The sequence below is a fragment of the Lacerta agilis genome, chromosome 9 (genome assembly GCF_009819535.1).
Source record: "Lacerta agilis isolate rLacAgi1 chromosome 9, rLacAgi1.pri, whole genome shotgun sequence".
In the NCBI taxonomy this organism is placed as follows: domain Eukaryota; kingdom Metazoa; phylum Chordata; class Lepidosauria; order Squamata; family Lacertidae; genus Lacerta; species Lacerta agilis.
The window spans coordinates 71151314-71177759 of NC_046320.1; the positions used below are offsets into that span (position 1 = coordinate 71151314).

A 26446-nucleotide genomic window follows, 5' to 3' on the forward strand; every position below is an offset into this window, starting at 1 on the left:
GAGAATAGGATGCTTGACTAGATGGGCCTTGGGTCTCATCCAGCAGTCAGGCTCTTCTGATGTTCCTAGGGGCAAAAATCTGGTGTTTGAGTCCACTCTCTCTTGCTGGCTGTGACACAAACTGAGTGAAATCCATGTTGCAGATATTACTGTATTTTTCGCTCCACAAGACACACTTTTTTCCTCCTAAAAAGTAAGGGAAAATATCTGTGCGTCTTATGGAGCAAATGGTGGCCCCTGTAGCCGAATTGCCCAGGGGCCAAAAGCAGATTGTTCTTTTTATTTTACAAAGAGAAAAGGGGGCGTTGAAAGGACCCCGCTCAGCAGCTGATCAGCAAGAGATCGGGAGAGAGATAAGAGTCCCGGCTCCATTTCAGCCCCGCCCTCTTGCCCAAGCCTCCATTGTTGAATGTGCTGCAGAGGGAGGTTGTTTGTTTCCCCAGCGACATTTGACTGGCTGATTAGATTATCTGTCTGGGAACTGTAGAAACAGCTCCCTTTCCTTAAGAAGTTGCAGAAATGTGAGTTGAACTCCATAAAAACGGGGCTTTTCCTCTTTGCTTTTCCCCCTTTACAAAGAAAGCTGCACAAATCTGAGTTGATCCTCAAAAAAACCAGGGCTTTTCCCTTTGCAAAAAAAGCTCCAAAACTTTTAGCTGATCCTCAAAAAAACAGGGCTTTTAGAGGAGGAAAACCAGGAAAAAATGTTTTTTTCCCTTGTTTCCTCCTCTAAAAACAAGGTGCGCCCTATGGTCCGGTGCGCCCTATGGAGCGAAAAATACGGTAATATTGTGCAGTCTGAAGCGACTGGATGTCTGAAAAAAAATGACTCCTTTTGGAAATGAAGCATTGCACAGGCCCATGAAAATATTATTCAAATTTTACTAGAACTCTTCAAAATAAAACAGATCCATCAAATGATACATCCAAAGTTATTCATACAATGTCTTGCACTGTCCAGCACAGGCTCAGCACCTTAGAAAATATGAAATGATCCAAACAGACCTAGAAGCAGAGGTCTGTCTCTGCCACAGCCTTCAATCCAGCCTCCATTGGCCTTAGGCAGCTTACTCTCCCTTCAGGAAAGCTTTATTTACATATTCACTCCATGGAGTTTGGACTCAAAGGCAACTTCCTTCAAAATGGAGATTTGCTTGCCGAGCAGAACAGGTTACTGTGAAAACCTTGTTTGTTGGGATTGCAGTGGGATGTTGGCTATGGATAATGAAAGCATAATTTTCTTTTCTCTTGTCCTTCAAGAAAGGCTCATTGGTGCAAAAGCAATCCTCTATTCTCCCTACGCTCTTTATGCTGCCATGATGGTTCTTGTGGGCTGCATCATTATCTCAACTATTATGATCGTCTTCTGTGAGTAGCACTTGCAGTGACCATGGTGGAAACCTTCAGGTTTACTCTGGCTTCTCTGCTTCACCGTCAACCTTTCAAAAAGAGAAGGCGCAGTCCAAACTCTGCAGAGCCCCCTTTCCTCTCATTGGTTTCAGTAGGTGAGGTAAAGGCCTGGCTAAATCTTTCCCATTGAAATCAATTTTTCTTCACTGCTGCCCCTCACTAACCGCTTAAATACTTGGTGTGGACAAGACAGTTACTCCGATGTGAACAAGCCCATTGCCTTTTTAAAATCTGTTGTTCTCTTTAGCTTGTTGTCTTAAGCAGAGGAGATACTAGGCTTTGTTTCACCCCAGGTGAATGACTCCATTTGGCAGACACACCCAATGCATATTTGTGTGCGCACAGGCAGGCTCAGAGCCTCAATGGCATTCCTCTGGAGGCTTCATCCCATGCAAAAAAACTGGCTAGCCCCCCCCCCCCCCTTGTAGATATGGCTCTGTCTTAAGTGAGCTGTGGAGGCTTCTTCCTGTCTCAGTTTGTGTGGCTGGAGAAATCTACAATAGCGTGTGAAAGCAAAGCTGTACTTCCACTTGGCATGACTAGTAGCAGAACATTTGTATAATTTTACTTTTTCCTCCCCTCTCACCTTTCCATTAGATAACCGTGAAATGAAAAAAAGAAGCATCTTTCTTAAAGGCGTGAATGAGATTTCAGATTACATGGGCAGGAGGTATCCAGATCTCCAGAGTTTGGAAGGTAAGCAATGAGTTGCAGCTGGGATGCTAAGCCTCCCCACTCCGCCCCTCCAAGGCATATATTCTTCCAGCAGAGCTTATTCCCAATGGTATGTCTCTGTTGGAACAGAAACCACAGCATAATGGGTGGGTTGCAGTGGGTAGAATAAGTTTTTATTTTAACTTTCTGTCTGCCAGGCATCTGGGAATCCGATTCCCCACCTCCCCACCAGGCGGCCAGGGAAAAATAGACAGCAAAAGCTCTTACCAATGTATTTTATTCAATATTCACAGAGAGAGGCTTAGAAAGGCAGCCTCTAGGAGTAATGGCGTTGCACAGAGTAATCTCCCCTCTTCTCACTCATCGACAGCACCACCACCCCTTACAGTGGCTGCTTAAGGCCACTTGTATCTTGGCTCTCTGCTCTCCTACTTTCAATGCTTTCTGGGTTCTGGGAGAAGGGGGTGGTCTGGAATGCTTTCTAGTGATAATGTGTCAGCCAGCTGCCCCGGCACAACCCTCTCCCCCCACCTTCTCCCATTCTCTCCCAGCTTTGCCCTTCATCTATCTCTGATCTGTGACCTTCTGCAAACCACTATTGAAAATCTATACGGTCTTCCTCTTCTCTGAATGTTTCAGGATGAGGTCTCCACCATTCCTCCTCAGTCCAGTCCCTGACACTATGTCTGTCTGTCTCTCCTCTCATCCCAAATGGAGCCCAGGGCAGCAAATTCACCCATAGAAAAACTCTTTTTTTATGGATGGGTGGGGTGAGTGCTCTAAAAGCAACTACAGTTAAGACATCATTTAAAAAGTACACTTAAAGCAATAAAAAAAAAAATTCTCTCAAACAGTGATCTCAGGGGTGCCTGGAACAATGTCCTTCAGCCATTAAATGCTTGGGTAAACAGGAATGTTTTCAAATTCCTTCCAAAAAACAATTACAGAGGCAGATGCATCTCGACACATAGGGTGTCTCACAAACAGGGGGCCACCACTGAAAAGGTCCTATCATAAGTTAACATCAACCTGGCAGCCCTTGGCAGTGGCACCACCACAAAGGCCTTGCCTGGTGATCATAGGATTCATGATGGTTGATATTGCAGAAGCTGCTCTTCAAAATCTAGATCAAGGGAAGTAATAGTACCACTGCATTCTGCTCTGGTCAGACCTCACCTGGAATACTGTGTCCAGTTCTGGGCACCACAGTTCAAGAAGGATACTGACAAGCTGGAACGTGTCCAGAGGAGGGCAACCAAAATGGTCAAAGGCCTGGAAACGATGCCTTATGAGGAACGGCTTAGGGAGCTGGGTATGTTTAGCCTGGAGAAGAGAAGGTTAAGGGGTGATATGATAGCCATGTTCAAATATATAAAAGGATGTCATATAGAGGAGGGTGAAAGGTTGTTTCTGCTGCTCCAGAGAAGCGGACACGGGGCAATGGATTCAAACTACAAGAAAGAAGATTCCACCTAAACATTTGGAAGAACTTCCTGACAGTGAGAGCTGTTTGACAGTGGAATTTGCTGCCAAGGAGTATGGTGGAGTCTCCTTCTTTGGAGGTCTTTAAGCGGAGGCTTGACAGCCATCTGTCAGGAATGCTTTGATGGTGTTTCCTGCTTGGCAGGCGGTTGGACTGGATGGCCCTTGTTGTCTCTTCCAACTCTATGATTCTATGAAAATATTTGGGTTCCAAGCCATTTGGGGTTTTAAAGCCCTAAACGGCCTCTGTCCGGTATACCCGAAGGAGCGTCTCCACCCCCATCGTTCTGCCCGGACACTGAAGTCCAACGCCGAGGGCCTTCTGGTGGTTCCCTCACTGCGAGAAGCCAAGTTACAGGGAACCAGGCAGAGGGCCTTCTCGGTAGTGTCACCCGCCTTGTGGAACACCCTCCCACCAGATGTCAAAGAGAAAACCAACTACCAGACTTTTAGGAGACATCTGAAAGCAGCCCTGCTTAGGGAAGCTTTTAATGTTTAATAGATTATTGTATTTTAACATTCTTTTGGAAGCTGCCCAGAGTAGCTGGGGAAACCCAGCCAGATGGGTGGGGTATAAATAATAAATTTATTACAAACACCTTCAATTGGGGGTGGAAGGAAGTTCACTGGCAGACATTGCAGCACTTTCAGGACCAATGACACATAGTCACATTAGGATGGCTCACTTACCAATCTAGTAGACAGCTGCAGACGCTGGAACACCTTAAAGGGCAGACTCCCTACAGGACGTTGCAGTAGTCCAGACAAGAAGTCACCAGAGTATGGACAACAGATGAATTGCCCCAGCTGGCAAATCAGCCTAAGCTGGGTATAAGCATTCCTAGCCCAGAAGTCACTTGAGATACTAACTCTAAGGTGCTACTGAAAAGAATTTTCTATTTTGTTTCGACTATGGCAGACCAACACGGCTACCCACCTGTAACTAGTGACAAATTGGAATTCAGAAATGCTGAATATGCACCTGTTCCTTCAGGAGGAGTACAATCTGTCATATTAAACATGTAGTAGCAGAGTTTCCAAAAATAGAGCAGAATTGTACTTCATATTCAGCAGAGCTTTTACTTTCTACTGAAGGCAAATAAGCTTAATGGTCACAAATCCAGTACAACCTCAGACAACCTCAGTTATGCTGATGACACAACCTTGATGGCAGAAAGTGAGGAGAAATTAAAGAACCTTTTAATGAGGGTGAAAGAGGAGAGTGCAAAATATGGTCTGAAGCTCAATATCAAATAAACTAAGATCATGGCCACTGGTCCCATCACCTCCTGGCAAATAGAAGGGGAAGAAATGGAGGCAGTGAGAGATTTTACTTTCTTGGGCTCCATGATCATTGCAGATGGTGACAGCAGTCACGAAATTAGAAGACGCCTGCTTCTTGGGAGAAAAGCAATGACAAACCTAGACAGCATCTTAAAAAGCAGAGATATCACCTTGCTGACAAATGTCCGTATACAGTGTTACCTCTGGTTACGTACTTAATTCATTCCGGAGGTCCATTCTTAACCTGAAACTGTTCTTAACCTGAAGTAACAATTTAGCTAATGGGACCTCCTGCTGTTGCTGCAGCACCAGAGCACGATTTCTGTTCTTATCCTGAAGCAAAGTTCTTAACCTGAAGCATTATTTCTGTGTTAGCGGAGTCTGTAACCTGAAGCGTATGTAATCTGAAGCATATGTAACCCAAGGTACCACTGTAGTTCAAGCTATGGTTTTCCCAGTAGTGATGTATGGAAGTGAGAGCTGGACCATAAAGAAGGCTGATTGCTGAAGAATTGATGCTTTTAAATTCTGGTGCTGGAGGAGACTCTTGAGAGTCCCATGGACTGCAAGAAGATCAAACCTATCCATTCTGAAGGAAATCAGCCCTGAGTGCTCACTGGAAGGACAGATCCTGAAGCTGAGGCTCCAATACTTTGGCCACCTCATGAGAAGAGAAGACTCCCTAGAAAAGACCCTGATGTTGGGAAAGATGGAGGGCACAAGGAGAAGGGGATGACAGAGGATGAGATGGTTGGACAGTGTTCTCGAAGCTACCAACTTGAGTCTGACCAAACTGCGGGAGGCAGTGGAAGACAGGAATGCCTGGCGTGCTCTGGTCCATGGGGTCACGAAGAGTCGGACACGACTAAACGACTAAACAACAACAACAAAAAAATCCAGTTGCAGCACTTACAAAATTTATAAACTTATAACAAGTCTAAACCTTTACACTAAGGTTGAATCTGACCCCCTACTACCACCTAGATCCTGCTCTTTAATCTCTGTGCTGCTGCGAAAACTTACAGGCAGCAATCCAGAGTGAGTAGGGCTTATCTCACTTTTGTTGTGTGAAAGAATCAAGTTCCTGTTTTCTTCTGCCTCTGCCTCCCCCTCCCCCTCCCCCCTCCCCCTCCCCCTCTCCCTCCCCCTCTGTAGATTCCTCTCTGCCGGCCATGTCTCTGACACCTTAATAGGAAGAGATAAGAGAACCAGTTCAAACCAGCTTCCCAGAAGATATTATCCAATCATGACCCTTCTGCCTGCTTCTCTCACACAGAGAAGCTTCTAGTAGCTTCTAGAATTCTCTTATATCAATCAGAATAGAAAAGATTTCTATACATTAAATCAATACTTTCTGCACTAAGAAATGCAAACTTCCACAATTGCGCCCAGAACAGGTCACAAACCTAACCCCCAGACATGGGAACTACCCATCCACAGCACTCCAGGCTTCTTTGGATTCAGCCTCAGTTTTTTGGCACCCATCCAGTCCATCACAGCTTCCAGACACAGGTCCTTTGTAGCCTCTCCTGATTTCAATGGAATGGAGAAATAAAGCTGGCTGTCATCAGCATACTGAGGCCACCATGCTCCCTATACCCAGAGGGGAGCTCCCAACGGTTTGATATAGATGTTGATTGGCACAGGAGACAGACAGGAGCATGGAATGGTCCTATAATTTCAGTGAGTGCAGGGTTGAGTTTACGTTAGTGTGGCAAAGGTGGTGGCTAAAGGCCCTCTGAAGTGCCCCTAGCTGCTTGTTCTTCATGATGATGTTGTAGGAATTCTAAGGTCTCAAATATAGAATACATGTTGTTAACTGCACAAGGTAAACACACATACATAAATCACATGTCTAAAATAGTACATGAGAGCAAACCAAAAGCCATCTTGGCACTCCAAAGACTCCAAATATTTTCTCTGCCTCCTCAATCCTATTTGCCACACAGCAAGGGGACGTTCCTATCTTTTCTATATCTCGCCTAAATTGATGAACCTCCTTTGTATAACTGTCATTGTTTGCCCAGATGCTCTGGGTTGAGGGATGTGTGACAGGCATCCTGATTGTCTTATCAAATGCTAATGTTTTGTATAAACTGTGTCTGGAACTATGTAAAACTTGCTAAATCCTCAGGAATATCACACATTGGCCCGCCTGAGCCACAGTAAATCCAACTTATGTGTGATATAATTTCTGACTGTTTGTAGAGAGGATGTCCTTCTCCATGCCAAAATGCAAACTTTAGCTTTTGATAATATTTCTTGGCAATTTATGAAGAGGATTTTGGAAACGATGGGTGTGGGGGGATCTTTTCTGAAAGGTATTGAAGCAATATATTCTGAACAAAAAGCTAAATTGATTGTGAACAATGTGTTATCTGAAAGTTTTGGCATAACAAAGGGTACCAGGCTAGGTTGTCCACTGTCACCTTTATTATTCATTATGGTCCTGGAGGTCTGAACGAACAGATTGAGGAACTGTCCGGAAGTAAAAGGTATTAAAGTAGGTGCAAAAGAATTTAAATTAAAAGCCTTTGCAGATTATTTGGTGTTGACGTTGCAGGATCCCCAATCTAGTGTCCTGAAAGCACTGAAAGAAATTGAAAAATTTGGACAGTTGGCTGGATTTAAATTGAATAAAATTAAGACGAAAATGTTGGTGAAAAATATGGCTAAAGATCAGATAGAAGAATTGCAACAACAATGTGGAATTATGGTGGTAAAGAAAGTAAAGTATCTAGGAATCTGGTTGACTGCAAAAAATATCAAATTATTTGAAGATAATTACCAACCGGTCTGGAAAGACATTAAAAAAGATCTGGAAATATGGAACAGACAAAAATTGTCGTTTTGTGGCAGAATTTCAGCGATTAAGATGAATGTGTTACCGAGGATGTTATTTTTATTCCAAACAATTCTGGTAATCAAGGGGACAGGACAATTCAAAGAATGGCAGAAAATATTATCGAGATTTATCTGGCAGGGGAAGAAACCAAGGATAATATTTAAACTGTTAATAGATAAGAAGGAAAGAGGTGGATTTTCTGTGCCAGATTTGAAACTTTACTATGAGGCATCCTGTCTCTGTTGGTTAAAGGAATGGATAACATTGGAAAACACAGACTTGTTAGATCTGGAAGGTTATGACAACAGATTTGGATGGCACTCCTATCTCTGGTATGATAAAGTTAAGGTACATAGAGGATTTTTGAACCATGTGATAAGGAGAGCCATATATGAAGTGTGGGATAGGAATAAATGTCTGTTGGAGAGGAAAACACCATGGTGGATCTCCCCTATAGAAGTACTTACTGTAAAGAAAGTGAACATGGAAGGGAGGAGGGCCACATATAATGATTTAATAGTGAATTCAGATAAAGGTTGGAAATTAAAACCATACAACCAGATTGAAGATGATTTTACAGGATGGTTGCAATATCACCAAGTAAGTGATCTGTTTATGTGTGATAGGAAAATTGGCTTTGAAGATAAAAAAATCTAGATTTCAAACTGAATTGCTGGAAGGTAGAAGCAAATTGTTAACTAAAATGTATAATTTTTTGTTGGAGTGGTTTACTAAAGATGAACTAACAAAAGAAGTTATGATAAAGTGGGCAATGGATTTTGGATACAATATTGATTATGATGTGTGGTTGAAATTATGAAATGAAAGTTTGAAATTTACTGCATTTGTCACCTTGAAAGAAAATGTATTAAAAATGATGTATAGATGGTACTTAACACCGGTTAAGTTAGCTAAAATGTATAGGAGGAGTGATAAACTGTGTTGGAAATGCAGAAAGAAGGATGGTGATTTTTATCATATGTGGTGGACATGCGAGAGAACAAAATTATTTTGGGAATTGATTTATAATGAGTTGAAAAAGATGTTTAAGTATACCTTCCCCAAAAAGCCGGCAGCTTTTTTGCTAGGCTTAATGGGAGAAGAGATTGTGAAAAAGGAACAAAGATTGTTTATGTATGCAACAACCGCTGCGAGGACACTTTCAGCCCCAAAGTGGAAATTACAGGAATTACCAACGATTGAGGAGTGACAGACGAAGATGATGCCAGTCTTCCACTGTTGGTAGTTCTTCATGGGGATCTCATGATTGGTCATGCCCAGCAGAAAGGCCTCTGGTTTCTTAGTAAATGTGTTTTTCAACACTTTTTAAAGTTCATTATAAATTTTCTCCCAGAAGTCCTTTACCTTTGGGCACGTCCACCACATGTGATAGAAGGTACCTTCTACTTGTTTACACTTCCAACATTCATTACTCATACCATGGTACATCTTAGCTAATTTCACTGGTGTTAAATACCATCTGTATATCATTTTCATAATGTTTTCTCTTAATACATTACATGCAGTAAACTTGATACCTTCCCTCCACAACCTCTCCCAATCCTCAAACATTATGTTATGCCCCACATCTCTTGCCCAGTCAATCATTACTGATTTAACCATTTCATCTTTTGTATGCCACTCTAGCAACAAGTTATACATCCTGGAAAGATTCTTCGTATTCGGTTCTATTAATTCTGTTTCCAACTTGGATTTCTCTGATTGAAAGCCTTGTTTCCTATCTAACTTAAAAACTTCATTTATCTGATAATACTGCAACCAGTCAGATACCTCCTCTTTCAATTGTTCATAACTTTTCAGTTTAAAGTTCTGACCTTCTTGTTCCAGTATATCAGCATACTACGGCCATTTTGCAAGCATATTAGGTCTCTTATAGGCCTTAGCCTCCACTGGTGACAGCCATCTAGGGGTCTTTCTCTCCAATAAATCTTTGTTCCGAATCCAAACCTGATACAAGGCATTTCTGATAATATGGTTTTTAAAAGCTTTGTGGGCTTTAAATTTGTCATACCAAAGATAGGCATGCCAGCCAAACACATTATCATGTCCTTCCAAGTCCAGCACATCCGTATTTTCTAACTTGAACCATTCTTTTAACCAGCAAAAGGCTGCAGCTTCAAAATAAATTCTTAGATCTGGCAGTGAGAATCCACCTCTTTCTTTAGAATCTGTCAAAATCTTGTATTTTATTCTGGGTTTCTTCCCCTGCCAGATAAATTTAGATAAGTCCTTTTGCCATCTTCTAAAACAATCCAACTTGTCTATAATTGGAAGTACTTGGAATAGAAACAACATCTTTGGCAACACATTCATTTTTATAGCTGCTATTCTGCCCAACAAAGACAGCTTTAATCTAGTCCATATCTCCTGGTCTCTTTTTATTTCATTCCATAATTTTTCATAATTGTCCTTGAACAGGTTTAGATTCTTCGGTGTCAAATTCACCCCTAGATATTTTACCTTATTAATAAAACTTAGTCCTGTTTGGTCTTGTAATTTCTGTACCTGCATAGGTACCATATTTTTTGTCAACACTTTAGTTTTGGCTTTATTCAACTTAAATCTTGCTACTTGTCCAAATGAGTCGATTATCTCTAATGCTTTAGGCACACTGGTTTCAGGGTCTTGTAGGGATAAGACCAAATGATCGGCAAAGGCTCTCAATTTGTATTCTTTCTCTCCCACCCTTATTCCTTTTATCTGCTTGTCCATTCTAATCATGTTCAAAAGGACCTCCAGGACCGTTATACAAAGTAGAGGGGAGATAGGGCACCCTTGTCTTGTTCCTTTTTCAATTCTAATTTCTTCTGATATCACATTATTTATTATAATTTTTGCTTTTTGTTCTTTATAAATGGTATTTATGCCATTCATAAATCTTTCGCCGACCTCCATCTTTTCTAGATTTTTCTTCACAAAACTCCAAGAAATATTGTCAAAGGCCTTCTCCGCATCAATAAACATCAGTGCTGCTTCAGTGTTTATCTTCTTTTCCAACCTTTCCAATATATCCACAATATTCCTTGTGTTACTATTCATATGTCTTCCAGGTAAAAAACCTGCTTGGTCTTTGTGGATATATTCCTTCAACACTCTTTTTAACCTTGTGGCCATGACATTTGCAAAAATTTTATAGTCCACATTCAATAATGATATTGGTCAGTAATTCTTCATTAATGTTTTTTCTGAATCTGGTTTCAAAATTAAAGTGATATACGCTTCTTTCCATGAGTCTGGTGCCCTACCTCCCTCCAACAGTCCATTGCATACATCCTTCAATGGCTGGATTAACCAATCTTTCAAGGACTTATAATACTTTGCAGTCAGTCCATCTAGTCCTGGGGCCTTTCCTATCTGTGTTTTATTAATTGCATCCTCCATTTCTTGTTTTGTAATCGGGTGGTTGTGTATTGTTGCTTTCTCTTCTGGGACTTTGTCCAATCCATTCTTTTCCAAGAATTGTTCAATAACTTTCTCCTCTACTTTCTCCTCCTTGTACAATTGTTTATAAAATTTCTGAAAACATTTTCTAATCTCCTCTGGATTCTCCACATTCTTGTCTTTAATCTTTAGATTGGTGATGGTATTCAATTTCTGTCTCTTCTTTAACTGCCAAGCCAGCATTTCCCCACATTTGTTAGTCGAATCAAATGTTTTCTGTTTCATCAGCCTAATTTTCCATTCAATTTCTTGGTTTAATATTTTCGCGTATTGGGACTGCAAGATCTTTATTTCTTTCTGAATTTGTTGATTTTTCGGGTGACCTCTTAACTTCTTCTCTTTCTCTTTTATTTGGTTCAACAATCTTTCTTTTTCTAAATTTTGTTCCTTCTTTTTAGCTTTTTCCCTTATAAGGAACCCTCTCATCACCACCTTACTTGCGTCCCAAACAATTCTTTTCTCTACTTGTGTATTCAAATTTATCTGAATATACTCTTGTTGATTTAAGCCAGGATCTATCCAGGTCTTGTGCCCCACTTCGTGCCCCGACTGGGCCAGGCGATAAGACTGGAACACCTACAGCTCAATCATAAATATCTGGACTCAAGACTGTCTGTCATGAGCACCCTCACTTCCTCAGAGGTTGAATAAAGCGCTGGCTATATTAACTTGAAACAGTTCTTCTTTATTTTTCTACAAGCTACAATATATACATAACTATACAGCCTGTGTGGTTAAGTTTCTTCCACACATCTTATCTCCAGAACGAACCCTGTCTAACACACACAGTGAAGGTCACATTCTGTCTGGCAGAGAGAAGTTAATTAAGAGATCAAAGACTCAGTTCCCTCCCCCTTCTCTCAGACCATAAGTCACACGATTCTCACAAAGGGAGGGGGTGAAATACTAACATACTCCCCCATTTCATCCCGAGGTTTGTGAGAATCTAACATAACTGTAACTGTTTAACATATATACCAAGTTGTTCCTTGTTCACAGCCTTAGTCAACACATCAGCAGGAATCTCCTTCCCTGGTACATATGAAACCTTCACAACATTTTTCTGAATACATTCTCTGGCGCGTTGTAATTTTATCTGCAAATGCTTTGTTCTTTGCTTGCAACCTTCAGAATGTATCAGTGCTATGCAAGATTTACTGTCCTGGTATACATTAACTGGACAAGTAACTTTCAGTCTAATGTCTTGGCATAGCTGCAGTAACCACTCAATGTCCATAAGTGAGTGAGTTAATGCATTGAGCTCTGCTTCGCATGAACTCAAACTTACAGTCGCTTGCTTTTTACATGCCCAATCAAAAACACATTGGTTGTACATATAACAGATACCTGAAGTGCTTTTTCCATCAACTGCGTCACTTCCAAAACTGGCATCCGTGTAAATTTCTAAACCACCTGACTTCTGGCTAGAAAGACGCAAGCGATAGTGCATAGTACCTTTAAGGTAGTTCACAATGCGTTTGAGCGCTTTAAAGTCTTGCACTGTGGGATTGTTTGAATATCTGCTGAGCAGATTTACACTAATGGCAATATCAGGCCTGGTGCATCTAGCTATGAAACTTAGCTTGCCCAATATGCTCCGAAACAATGTGACATCAGGAAACATTGTAGCAGTTGTGTCATGTTGGTACCCTGTGACCATGGGAGTGTCCACTGCATTTGACTCAGTGAGTCTCAATTTCTGGACCAAATCATTAATTTTGCATGTCTGGTGTAACAGAACATCACCTTTGTCATTCCTTTCAACTTCTAATGACAAGTAATTAGTCACATCTCCCAGATCTTTCATATCAAAATGTTTCTGCAACTTCGTGAGTGTGTCTTTGTAAATATTTACATTTTTCCAAAAGAATAAGAGATCGTCAACAAAAAAAAATGCAATACAACTTCTGTTGCTTGTGCTCTTTTACAAAAACACAGGAATCGGCCTTTCCTTGTTCAAAACCTAAGGAAAACAGTATTTCAGTAAGTTTGGTATACCAACAGCGAGAACTTTGTTTGAGGCCATACAAAGACTTTTTTAACTTGCACACCATTCCTTGCTTTACTTGTACACCATCTGGTGGTTGCATATAAATGTTTTCATCTCGAACACCGTATAAAAATGCGGTATTCACATCGTGGTGTGAAATTGTCATGCCTTCCTCAGCAGCAAGTTTCATCAACAGTCTGATACTTTCAAACCTAACTGTTGGTGAATATGTCTCGTGGTAGTCTTGATCAGGAATTTGAGAAAAACCACGAGCTACTAGTCTAGCTTTGTGTCTGACCACTTTACCATGTTTGTCAGTTTTGGCTTTGAAAATCCACCTGCTATCTATTAATTTCATGCCTGGTTCTTGTGGAACCAATTCCCACATTTCATTTTGCTTGAGGGAATTCAATTCAGATTTCATGGCATTAAGCCAAGGTTCTGCGTCTTTGGCTGACATGTTTTGAACCTTTTTGTAACTGGTTGGTTCAAACACAGAATCTGAATTACTGGCAGTAACAGCAGTTTTGGCAAACTCAACGGAAAAACGCTTTGGTGGTTTTCCCTTGGTGGTTCTTTCGGATCTTCTTACAGTCTCTTGATCATCTGGATCCACTTCCTCTTTAGGAGAATGAGGATCTATTGTGAACAAAGGTTGCTCATCTGCACCAGCCTCTGGCTCATCTTTAACTGAGGCTTGGGCACTGTGAAGGTCTGTATCTGGATCAGACTCTCCACTATCACTAGAATCAGCATCATCAGACTTAACCTTTTTCTTTTCTGGTTTTGGTTTTACATTTCCATCATCAGACAGTGGGTAACATTGGAAAATACCAACTGTGTCCCATTTAGGATTGCAGTCTATGCTCCTGGTCAACCTTATTGCTTTTGTGTCTGTCATCAGAACACGATAAGAACCTTTCTCATATCCTAGAAAGATACCATGTTGACCACACTTACTCAATTTGTCATTTTTCACAGTGTGTACCCAGACTTCTGAACCAAAAATTTTCAAATGTTTTACAAATGGTTTCTTCTGAAACAGCATCTCATACGGAGTACTCTTAATACTTGAGTGAAATCTCCTGTTATAGACATAAGTGAAGCAAGACAGAGCTTCCCCCCAAAAAAGGTTAGAGAGGCCTGAATCATGCAACAGAGTTCTTATCCCTTGTTGCAACGTTTGGTTCATTCTCTCACACAGGCCATTTTGCCATGGTGACCTGGGTGTGGCGGTCAAGTGTTCAATTCCCTGTTCAGAGAGGAAACTTTCAAATTCTTCTGAACAAAACTCACCACCTCGGTCAGTAAAAAAACAGCGTACATGTTCATTGTGCACATTCTTAAGCCATGCACAGAATTGCTTAAATCTCTGAAAAGCCTCTGATTTCTTTTGCAACACATAAGCCCAGACATATCTGGAAAATGAATCAATCAGAACTAGAAAATACCGTGAATTTCCTCTAGAGGGCGCTAGAGGTCCCACCAAATCAGCATGAATTACTTCATAAAGTTTTGTAACCTCCCTTCCTGATTCTGCACCTTTGGAGGCCTGTTTGATTTTGTTCTCTGCACAAGAGATACATTTCATGTGGTAAGGACATTTCTTAACCTTCATACCATCAACCAAATCTTGCATTTTTGTTAAAGCCTGAAAATGAAGATGGCCAAACAAGCGATGATAATCATGAATACAATGGTTATGCAACTTCTCATTCTTATCAACTGATATGTTGCAGTGGGCCTGTTTAGTTTTCTTAGCTGTACCAGCTGTTGCACCTGTAACAAAAGGCAATACATATAAACCATTAACACATTTGGCATAAAGAATGAGTTTGTTGTCTCTAATAATGTCACATCGGGACTTTGTGAACACCAGCTTGAGACCTTGAGAAGTAAGCTGAGAAACACTCAGCAAATTGTCCTGCAAATGAGGTGCATACATAACATTCTTAACTGTTGCATTAAGATTCTGCAGAGAAATCGTTCCCTGGCCAGGAGACTTTATCTTTGACCCATCGGCCTGTTGAATTCGGCCTTCTTGTCTCTGCAAATTAATGAAAATGCTTTTATCATTAGAAACATGGCGCGTGGCCCCAGAATCTACAACAAAAACAGAGTATGCGTCCTTATCAGTACAACGAGAGATCAAAGCCTTTTGTGCAGCTGGCCCTTGAGGTCTGCGTCGTCCTCCACCACCTTTGAAGTTGCCCTTCTTCTTTGAAGCTTTCTTGCAATTACTCCGATAATGACCTAGCTCTCCGCAGCCATAGCAACGTACTGACTTCAGTGCCTTTGCAGTAGTTTCACTTTCTCCTGCTGAAGGCTTAGAAACATTTTCAACAGCTTTGCCCCGGCTTTCTTTAACAGTCTGTCTGCGGTCAAACTCATTTAAGAGCACGCCAGATACATGATCCGGTGTTAAAAGATCATTAGGCAATGCTGATAACTGAGAAGCAATAGCATCATAGGACTCATCCAGGCTATTAATCATTAGCATAGAAAAAACAGCATCAGAAAAAGTCAAGTCTCTTTGGATGAGGTCTTGTCTAAGACGTTGTAATTGGGACAGATGGCTGGGCAAATCGCCATCTTTCTGCAACTCTAGTCTACACAATTTCTTGAAAAAAAGAATACTGCTCCCTGCTCCCTGCCTAAGATGCAAATTACGAAGTTTGTCCCAAACAGCTCTTGCCGTTTCAGCATCTTCTAAACTAACCAACAGGGTATCACAAACGCCCAGAACAATAGTCCCCCTGGCTCTTTGATCAGCTTCATGCCAGGCAGGCCAATCATCGTCATCTTGCTGTGGGGGATCATCCTCAATGGTATGGAAAAGCCTTTCCCTTTGTAAAAGCGCTTTCATTCTAACTTGCCAGGTAGGGTACGTCTCTGGCGTAAGAGGAGGAAAAGAGAGAGATATCTGGCCAAACTGTGCAGAAGACATGCTTGCGTTTTTAACTGTAGCAAACACCACTTCTTCATGCAGCAAAATAAGCCTTAACTCCCTTTAACTTCACTCCCCCAAACTGAGCGCAATTAGCAAGAATCTGGAAAAGCGTCTCTGCTATCTGTTCTGGCAGCTAAACAGCATACCATTGTAAATCAATTCTGTAGCTTGAAAACAGCTCCGAAATGAAGCAGCCGAACTGTCTCACCAAATGAAGCAGCAGCACGTCTCAGCAGCCTTCATCTGCAGAGGAACGAAAACCAGCCGCTCTGCAACACAGGAGGAACGCCAACCAGCCGCTTGCCACCATAGGAGGAACGAAGCCATCCGCCTCTGCTACCATATGTTGATCAAAACCATGCGCCTGCTACCATATGTTGATTTAAGCCAGGATCTATCCAGGTCTTGTGCCCCACTTCGTGCCCCGACTGGGCCAGGCGATAAGACTGGAACACCTACAGCTCAATCATAAATATCTGGACTCAAGACTGTCTGTCATGAGCACCCTCACTTCCTCAGAGGTTGAATAAAGCGCTGGCTATATTAACTTGAAACAGTTCTTCTTTATTTTTCTACAAGCTACAATATATACATAACTATACAGCCTGTGTGGTTAAGTTTCTTCCACACATCTTATCTCCAGAACGAACCCTGTCTAACACACACAGTGAAGGTCACATTCTGTCTGGCAGAGAGAAGTTAATTAAGAGATCAAAGACTCAGTTCCCTCCCCCTTCTCTCAGACCATAAGTCACACGATTCTCACAAAGGGAGGGGGTGAAATACTAACAACTCTCTCATCTTCTTTGCGGCTTCTTCCATTACCTTAGGATCTCTCAGTAACGCATCATCCATTCTCCATCTAAAGGAATCTTTGGAGAATTTTTTTTTAATCCAATTGTACAGCATTATGATCTGAACAGGTATTGGGGCAGATTTCTGCCTTCTGTATTTTTGATGCCAATGCTCTAGAAATCCAGATATAATTTAGCCTTGACCATGACATATGTGGTTCTGAAAAATACGTTGTCTCAGTTTCTGTTGGATTCTTCAGTCTCCATGCATCTATCAAATCCAAATTATCCACCATATCAAAAAAGGTTTTGGGCAGTTTCCCTTCATTTGTAATTTTAGTCCTTTGTGACCTGTCCATCAAGGTAGAAACTGTCCCATTGAAATCTCCTAGGCAAATGATATTATAATACAAATAGTCCAAAAGCATGTCATGGATCTTTTTATAAAAGGTTGACTTTCCATCATTTGGTGTATAAAGTCCCAGAATCAAATATTTGTCGCCTTGTACCTTAATTTCAATTGCAATGTATCTTCCTTCTTCATCCTTGAACAACTGTTTTGGATTATATTTCTCTTTTGCATAAATCACAACTCCTCTCTTCTTGACTTTGTCCGATGATATAAATTCTTGGCCTGATTTTTTATTCTGTAAGATCCTTCTGTGGTGCCGAATTACATGGGTCTTCTGTAAGCAAATTAAGTCCAGATTCTTCCTTTCTAGTGCGTGGTATACTCTGTGTCTCCTCGGCCTCTGGTTCAAACCGTGAACATTCCATGTCAACACTTCAACGTCATCTTACTTCGCACTGCCTCCCGTTGCTCCTTCTAATTCTTCTTCTTCTTCTTCTTCTTCTTCTTCTTCTTCTTCTTCTTCTTCTTCTTCTCCTTCTCCTAGGCCTGATCCCCCTAGTCCAGCTGGGTACAATCTTGCAGGGTCCAATGAGGATCCTTTGAAATCTGCTGCGTGTTTGTCCAAAAATTTCTTCTTGTCTTCAAATGATCCAATTCTCACTCTCCTTTCTTTATACTTGAAAGTTAGGCCTTCTGGAAATTCCCAGCTGAAGGGGATCTTTATTGCACGCAGTTCGGATGATAAATCATTGTAATTAAATCTCAAATTCAGAAAGTAACGTGGGACGTCCTTATAAATGATGACCGATTTCTGTTGGACCACGAGGTTCTTCTTATAATGAAAATCAAGGATCTGGTCTCTCTGTTGTATATTCTGGAACACAACCATACAATCATTCACTATCTTTTGGTTCTTTTTTCCTTTGGCTCCAAATCTATAGGCCTTCACTATGAATGCTGCCAAATCATTTTCTTCCAGCTCCCAGAATGCGGAAAATTCTTTAATTATGTATTCCTTCAAACTATCTTGCTCCAACTCGGGAAGATGTCTCAATCTTAGGTTTGTCTCTCTCTCCTTCAATTGCAGAAAAGCAAGAGATTCTTGCACGTCTCTTTGTTGAGATTCAAGCCTCTGATTTTTTTTCTGGATCAACACTTTCAAGTTTATATTCCACAGTCTTAATTTTTTCTTTAAATTCCTCTGATTCTTTTTTAAGGACTTTGACCTCTTTCCCAATCCTATCAATCGCCACAGTGTTCTCCTTCACTGTCTTATCAATGGCTCGAATCGAATTGTCCAATCTATCTGATGATTCTTTAATATCACTTTGTAATTTCTCTGCAACAGCCTGCAGATTGGTATTGAGTTTATCAATAGCAGCAAGCATTTGCTCTTCAATGCTTTTTGAAACAGAGGCTTTTCTCTTCACTTCTTCCTTTTGCTCCTCTTTTTTGCTCTTGCCCTTGTAGTCGGAGTTATCTCTTGCATTTCCAAAACACTCTGCTGCTGGGAACTCAAGGTCACCTCAGTCACAATGAGTCACAGTAAGCCAGACCCAAAACAATCCTAAAAGTAAACACCAGGTGGCCACAAGACAAAATCAGAGAACAAAGAGCAGAGCAGACCCAGCAACTTCCTTTAAAACAAAAGTCCCCTTGCAATTCCAGCTCCACAGTCTTGCAACAGTCTTAGGCACTTAAAGTTCTAAAAAGTCTAAAAAGTCTTCCAAAGTCAAGAAAAGTATCCAAACCAAAGCAATCCAAGTCAGTTGTTACTTAGAGTCCAAATTGCAGTGCAACTTAAGCAGTTCCAAGTTAAACAGTAGCAGGAAAACGAAAGTATCCAGTTGAAAACACAAATCGGAAGCAATATAATACAATGTATCCGCCGCCCGCTAACTGACCTGGACTCCTTAATCCAGAGGGTGAGCGGTGTCTTCATATAAAATTGTAAATCCACAGAAAATCAGCGCTACTCTTTAAAGCAAGTCTTAAGCGGCTCCAGCTCCTTTGACGTTACTTAGATCTTGCCGCTGTCAGAGAGAGACGGACTTCCTCATTTTAAATCTCTCTCCGTAAGCCAAATTCCCACACTTTAGGTTCAAATTAAGCTTCGTACTTACAGAGTCCTTATTTTGGATCCAGATTGAAGAAAAGCAGAGCGCTCAAAATCCGGCAGTACCCGCTGCTTCGTGTCTTCGGTTAGCGATGGCTCTTCAGCGCCGTACCGGAACCCCGCTCGCTCAAGCCTCCCTTTTACAAGGGTTGCTGGAGAGCAAGGTCGGCACGTCTGGCGCCCGCTAGAACCCAAGCCCTCGGGATGCTCCTCCCGCAGTTTAACGGAGCCCGCAGCGCGGTTGCGGTCACTCCAATCTCCGAAAACACCGGAGCTGTCTCGGAACCGAAACAGCTCCCGACTACACGGAATGGCGCTCACACCGGAAGTCGCAAAGAGAAATATCAAGATCAAGATACATGTTTCTTCTTGGTTCTGAGTCTCTCTTGCCTTCTTGCTAGGAGGGGAGGGAACTTTGTTGCAAAGAGAAATATCAAGATTTGCCTTGCTTTTACTGCATCCTGCCTCCATTCATTCCTCTCTGACCGATCAAGGATTTAGAGGTCTCAGTCCCTTGGGGAGTTGGGCAGTAAAAGTCAAACACCCCAATTGTTTCTATATCTATCTCAAAAGCCCCGTGGGAGACTTGGCCAACAAGCAGAGATGTTGGAATCATTGTTGGCTCCTAGCAGCTGCAATGAACTATGTTTGACAGCTGCTGGCTGCTAACTCCTCCCTCAACTCACTTCCTCCTTCAGCCTGGCTTCCTCAATCAGCAACACCCTCAGGCTCCAAAAGGAATGAGCTCCCTCTCTTCAGTCTCCTCCAGCAATCCTCACCCTTGTTTGCAAGGTCTGTGAGCTCCTGGTTGTGAGCTCCCAGAAGCTGCAATGTGCCAAGAATCATATACATGTTCTACACAGCCTGGTGCAAAGAGTGTGTTTGAGGGAGCGGTCCTGGCTCAAGGTCACCAAGCTGTAGCAGGAAAATCTACAAGCCTCACAAGCAGCAGTAAGCACTCATGAGTCAGGATGAGCAGAGAGTCAAAAAAGCTTGATTGGTCTGCACAGAGAAATTGATTCAACAGGATAATTCCCAAAGGCTGAACACTGGTTGTTGCCCACAGGAACCTTTTATAGGGTTAACACACAAAGAATACATACAGAATCCAATTAGAAGCCCCAAAACTTTGGCATTCCCTTACAGTGATACCTCGGGTTAAGTACTTAATTCGTTCTGGAGGTCCATTCTTAACCTGAAGTGTACTTAACCTGAAGCGCCACTTTAGCTAATGGGACCTCCTGCTGCCGCTGTGCCACCAGAGCACAATTTCTGTTCTTAAGCGGAGTTCTTAACCTGAAGCGTACTTAACCCGAGGTACCACTGTATTCGGAACATCTGCAGAGCGTTGCTGGCAGAAGCTCAATGGATACTTTTTGCCACAATGCCATGGCTGTGCTCTAGCATACTAGCATACAATGGTACTTCCGGTTACGAACTTAATTCATTCTGGAGGTCTCTTCTCAACTCGAAACCACTCGTAACATGAGGCGTGCTTTCACTAATGGTGCCTCCTGCTCACATCCCGGAGCAAAGTTCACAACCAGGAGCATCTACTTCCAGGTTAGCGGAGCTCATAACCTGCAATGTTCACAAGGAGGACGGTACATAACACGAGGTTCCACTGTACTGGCCTGTAGTCTTGCTGACACAGCCCTATCTAACTTTGTTTACTGCTAACTTCTATTGTGCCTTCGTTCGCCTGGATACATTTTGTTCCAATGCTGTTATCAACAGAGCTGTTTGTACTTTATGTGTATAGCTGTTTGAGTTTATGTGATAGGGGGGGTGGTAATTGACTTACACTACCTCAAAGCTGATCAGGGATGCGGGTGGCGCTGTGGGTTAAACCACAGAGCCTAGGGCTTGCCGATCAGAAGGTCGACGGTTCGAATCCCCGCGACGGGGTGAGCTCCCATTGCTCAGTCCCAGCTCCTGCCAACCTAGCAGTTCGAAAGCACGTCAAAGTGCAAGTAGATAAATAGGTACCACTCCGGCGGGAAGGAAAACAGTGTTTCTATGCACTGCTCTGGTTCACCAGAAGCGGCTTTCTCATGCTGGCCACATGACCTGGAAGCTGTACACCAGCTTCCTCGGCCAGTAACGCGAGATGAGTGCCGCAACCCCAGAGTCAGACACGACCGGACCTAATGGTTAGGGGTACCTTTACCTTTACCTTTTACCTCAAAGCTGAGTGAGGATTGGAACACACACACACACACACACAAAAAATAAGGATAAGAATGTAGCTAGTTGCTTGAGATTTCCCTGACTTGAATTTTTGCAATCTTTTAAGATGTTGACAGAATTAAGATAGCTACGAATTTATCAATGAGGCTGACTGAAGAGAACAAAAAAAATAAGGAACTGCAAGATGCAATTGGTAAGTTACTCTGAGACAGTGATGCTGAATAATGTAGGGAGAGCCCATTACAAAAAAAACAAAAACCTGTTATTGACTTTAGAAGGGCACTGCCAACCTCTGTATCTGCCAATCAGGGCTGGCGCGTCCATGAAGGCGAACTAGGCAATTGCCTAGGGCGCCAAAATGGAGGGGGCGCTGGCCAGGCTTGGGCGGGGGGGGGGACGGGCTAGCAGCAGCTTCTCCGCTGTAGCGGAGAGGTGCTGCTTGCTCCCTACACCACCCCCACCTCCCGCTAAAGCAGGCTTTGGCAGGGGGCAGGTGGCGGGGGGGCAGAAGGTGGTCTCGCCTAGGGCGCAAGACACCCTAGCACCGGTCCTGCTTCCACTCAACTTAAACTGGTTCCCAAAACCTTTCTGCAAGATGCCAAGCAGTGGGAATCTCTTCTGCAACCACTGCTGTTCAAATGCATATATATTACACTAAAAAAAAAGTTCTGAAAGCTTTTAAAATGAATGAGCCACATACCGGTCTAATTTTACAGCAGACCTGGCAGAGCTCACACATACCTCTCAACTTGCATCTGGTACTTTTGTCTGTCTATATAGATTTGTTAGGAAACTGGCTAACAAATTTCCAATGCATGCAAATGGAGAAACAGAAGAAAATGAATGATACATCTCGGTGAAAACAGGCTAATGTTGGTGGTTAGAATAAACAATTGAATCATGTTGCAAACTTTCTTCTTAACATAGCTCATTAATATAATCTATAATAAAATATACTGAGACCTTGTAATATAACAAGGTATTGTTATATCACCTGTTTCACATTATAAATAATGCTTAAAGGTCTGCAGAGACATTGAAGCTGGCTTCTGATGAATATCCTCTCTCTCTCTCTCTCTCTCTCTCTCTCTCTCTCTCTCTCTCCCTCTCTCTCCCTCCCTTATTCCTCACGTATTTGTGGCTTGACGGAAAGATGACATTTTGGAAAAGCTTAAGCAACATTGGACGGTGCATAACAAGAGGTTATACTTGTTTGATATCTTTAAACCACCCAGAACTTGGCAAGACTGTGCAGATTATTGTTCGGGAAAACCTTTCTCCGAAATGATTAATGTTGAAAGTAGAGCAGAAGAGGTTTGTTGGATGCTGGAATACACACATAGCAGGGACAACCCATCACAGTATGATGACTACATAGCCTTCAAGTCCTATAACAGTTGCTTCTTGCTCCTCTCCTCCATGAGCAGTAAGAAGTCACATGGACCAGAGGAAACTCCATGGGTTTGTGATGTTTTCTGTAATATCCATTAAGGAGGAGGAGAGTTAGAGCTAGTCGCAAAGCAGTTACTCATTCCCCAGAAAGCAATTGTGTGCTAACTCTACCCTCCACCCACTGGCTACACATTGACTGCCAGCTCTAAAAAAAAAAATGTATCTTTTTTTCGGACAGTCACAAATGAAAGTTCAAACTAGAAGGGGGTACCTTTTGGGGGGGGGGAAGCAGCTCCCCAAAATTGAGGTGAAGAGGTGTGGTGGGGTTGATTTTCAATGTGGTGGCCTGAGAAGGATCTAATTATTTTTCTTACTTAAAAGCAAAGCAATGGCTAAGCTGTTCTCCAGATGTCTGCAAACGAGTGCCTTGAAATTGGCGAAATGGTGTGACTGCAGCTAGAATACTGGCATACAGTTCTGGGTGCCTCACCTCAAAAAGTGCATTACAGGGCATGCAAAATGATCAAGAAGGTGGAGCAACGACTCTATGAAGAAGGATCACATGAAAGAATCATAGAATCCTAGAATCATAGAGTTGGAAGAGACCACAAGGGCCATCCAGTCCAACCCCCTGCCAAGCAGGAAACACCATCAAAGCATTCCTGACAGATGGCTGTCAAGCCTCCGCTTAAAGACCTCCAAAGAAGGAGACTTCACCACACTCCTTGGCAACAAATTCCACTGTCAAACAGCTCTTACTGTCAGGAAGTTCTTCCTAATGTTTAGGTGGAATCTTCTTTCTTGTAGTTTGAATCCATTGCCCCGTGTCCACTTCTCTGGAGCAGCAGAAAACAACATTTCTCCCTCCTCCATATGACATCCTTTTATATATTTGAACATGGCTATCATATCACCCCTCAACCTTCTCTTCTCCAGGCTAAACATACCCAGCTCCCTAAGCCGTTCCTCATAAGGCATCGTTTCCAGGCCTTTGACCATTTTGGTTGCCATCCTCTGGACACGTTCCAGCTTGTCAGTATCCTTCTTGAACTGTGGTGCCCAGAACTGGTCACAGTATTCCAGGTGAGGTTTGACCAGAGCGGAATATAGTGGTACTATTACTTCCCTTAATCTAGACGCTATACTCCTATTGATGCAGCCCAGAATTGCATTGGCTTTTTTAGCTGCTGCATCACACTGTTGACTCATGTCAAGTTTATGGTCTACCAAGACTCCTAGATCCTTTTCACATGTACTGCTCTCATGCCAGGTGTCACCCATCCTGTATTTGTGCCTTTCATTTTTTTGCCCAAGTGTAGTACTTTACATTTCTCCCTGTTAAAATTCATCTTGTTTGCTTTGGCCCAGTTCTCTAATCTGTTAAGGTCATTTTGAAGTGTGATCCTGTCCTCGGGGTATTAGCCACTCCTCTCAATTTGGTGTCATCTACAAACTTGATCAGGATACCCTCAAGCCCATCATCCAAGTCATTGATAAAGATGTTGAATAAGACTGGGCCCAAGACAGAACCCTGTGGCACCCCACTAGTCACTTCTCTCCAGGATGAAGTGGAACCGTTAACCCCTTTGGGTTTGGCCAGTCAGCCAGTTACAAATCCACTGAATGGTAGCATTGACTAGCCCACATTTTACCAGGAATTAAAATTGACTCTGCAATGCTCATTCAGATGGAGGATGAATGATTCGCTTCTAAGAAATGAAAAAATTACTGAGAAGGCCCAAAGAACCCTAAAAGACTATTTTGAAATTAATTTAAAAACGAATTTGGAAAAGAGGGTGATTTGGGACGCAAGCAAAGTCGTGATGAGAGGTTTTCAGATCCAGCAAAGTACAAATAGGAGGAAAGAACAAAATGAGAAAAAAGAAAAATTTTGGGCAAGGATTAAGGAGAAGGAGGAAAAATTGAGATGCAAACCAAAAGATCTACAGATACAAAAAGAAATTAAAGCGTTACAAGTACAGTTTTCAAATTTAATAAATCAGGAAATAGAGTGGAAAATTAAATGGCTGAGACAGAGAACCTGTGAGGATCTGAAAGGGTTACACACAGATCTAGCTACGCCGTCACACAGGAACTGATGTGATGTTATGCTTTGTAATATGAGACTTCTATAATTCTCAGCGACCGAGTCTGAAGTCTGTGTGAGAAGGTTGCTTTCGTTTTTGCCTGTACCGGAGAGGAGCCATGAACGCCTCATCTCCGGGCTTTTGAGTTATGCTACTCTGCAATAAATCTGCTTTGCTGACAGTGGAGGAGTCAGTGTACGTTTGTTAAAGACTGCTGATTAACAAAGACGATATTGCAGGGGGTTTCGCTTCATGAACGCTGTGCATTTGAACTCTGCTATAAAGGTGAAAGTGTTTTGGAACTGCGTGATCGGGAAGCCTGCTGGACCCATTTTGGTGATTTGTGGCTTCTGAACGCAGGGGTTTTATTGCTCCTGACCCCTCGCAACACAAAAGAACCTTTGAATCGGCGAATAAGTGTGGGAAGTTATTGGCTTGGCAACTGAAGAAGCGCCAGAAACAGAACACTATTACAAGCTTATTGGATGAGGGAAAAAGCATTGAAGATCCTAAGGATATTAGGAAATGTTTTCAGAAATTTTATAAGCAATTATACAAGAGAGAAAATCAGGACAGTGATTTGATCCAACAGTTTTTGGAGAAAAATGGAATGTGTAAGATACCAGAGGAGAAAAAAACTATGCTCAATCTCCCTATTACAAAGCAAGAGATAGAAGAAGCAATAAAAGCTATGCAATTGGATAAGGCTCCAGGACCGGATGGCTTAACAGCAAAATACTATAAAGTTTTAAAAGACTGGATGATTCAACCACTGATGGAAGTATGCAACGAAATAATACAGGGGAGGAAGGCACCAGAGTCTTGGAAGGAAGCATATATTACTCTGATACCGAAGCTGGATACAGAAAAAACACAAGTCAAAAATTACCGACCAATCTCCTTATTAAACGTGGATTATAAAATTTTTGCAAATATTTTGGCCAAGAGACTGAAGGGAGTGTTGAAGGAGTACATTCACAATGATCAAGCAGGATTTTTGCCGGAGAGGCACCTGAATGGAAATATAAGGAATATAGTGGATGTGCTGGAAAGATTAGAAAAGAGAAGCAATACAAGAGCTATTTTGGTGTTTGTAGATGCGGAAAAGGCCTTTGACAATATTTCTTGGAATTTTATGAAACAAAATTTCTATAAGATGGAGATGGGAGGTAATTTTATAAACGGAATAAATGCAATATATCAAGAGCAGAAAGCAAAAATTATTGTTAACAATGTGGTTTCAGAGGAAATAAGAATTGAGAAGGGAACAAGACAAGGGTGTCCTTTATCCCCTTTACTTTTCATTTCGGTCCTGGAAGTCTTGCTAAATATGATTAGGCAAAATGAGAATATTAAAGGAATAAGAGTGGGAGAAAGAGAATATAAAGTGAGAGCGTTTGCAGATGACTTGGTTTTA

The 26446-nt window shown here is 42.0% G+C and overlaps 1 long non-coding RNA gene across 1 annotated transcript; it reads left to right on the top strand.

Moving 5' to 3' along the window:
* The first annotated feature begins 2013 nt into the window (after positions 1-2013).
* Positions 2014-22837, top strand: LOC117053187. Its single transcript, XR_004427363.1, has 3 exons — positions 2014-2106; positions 21657-21743; positions 22704-22837. It is a non-coding gene; the product is annotated as an uncharacterized LOC117053187 (long non-coding RNA).
* Positions 22838-26446: the final 3609 nt, after the last annotated feature.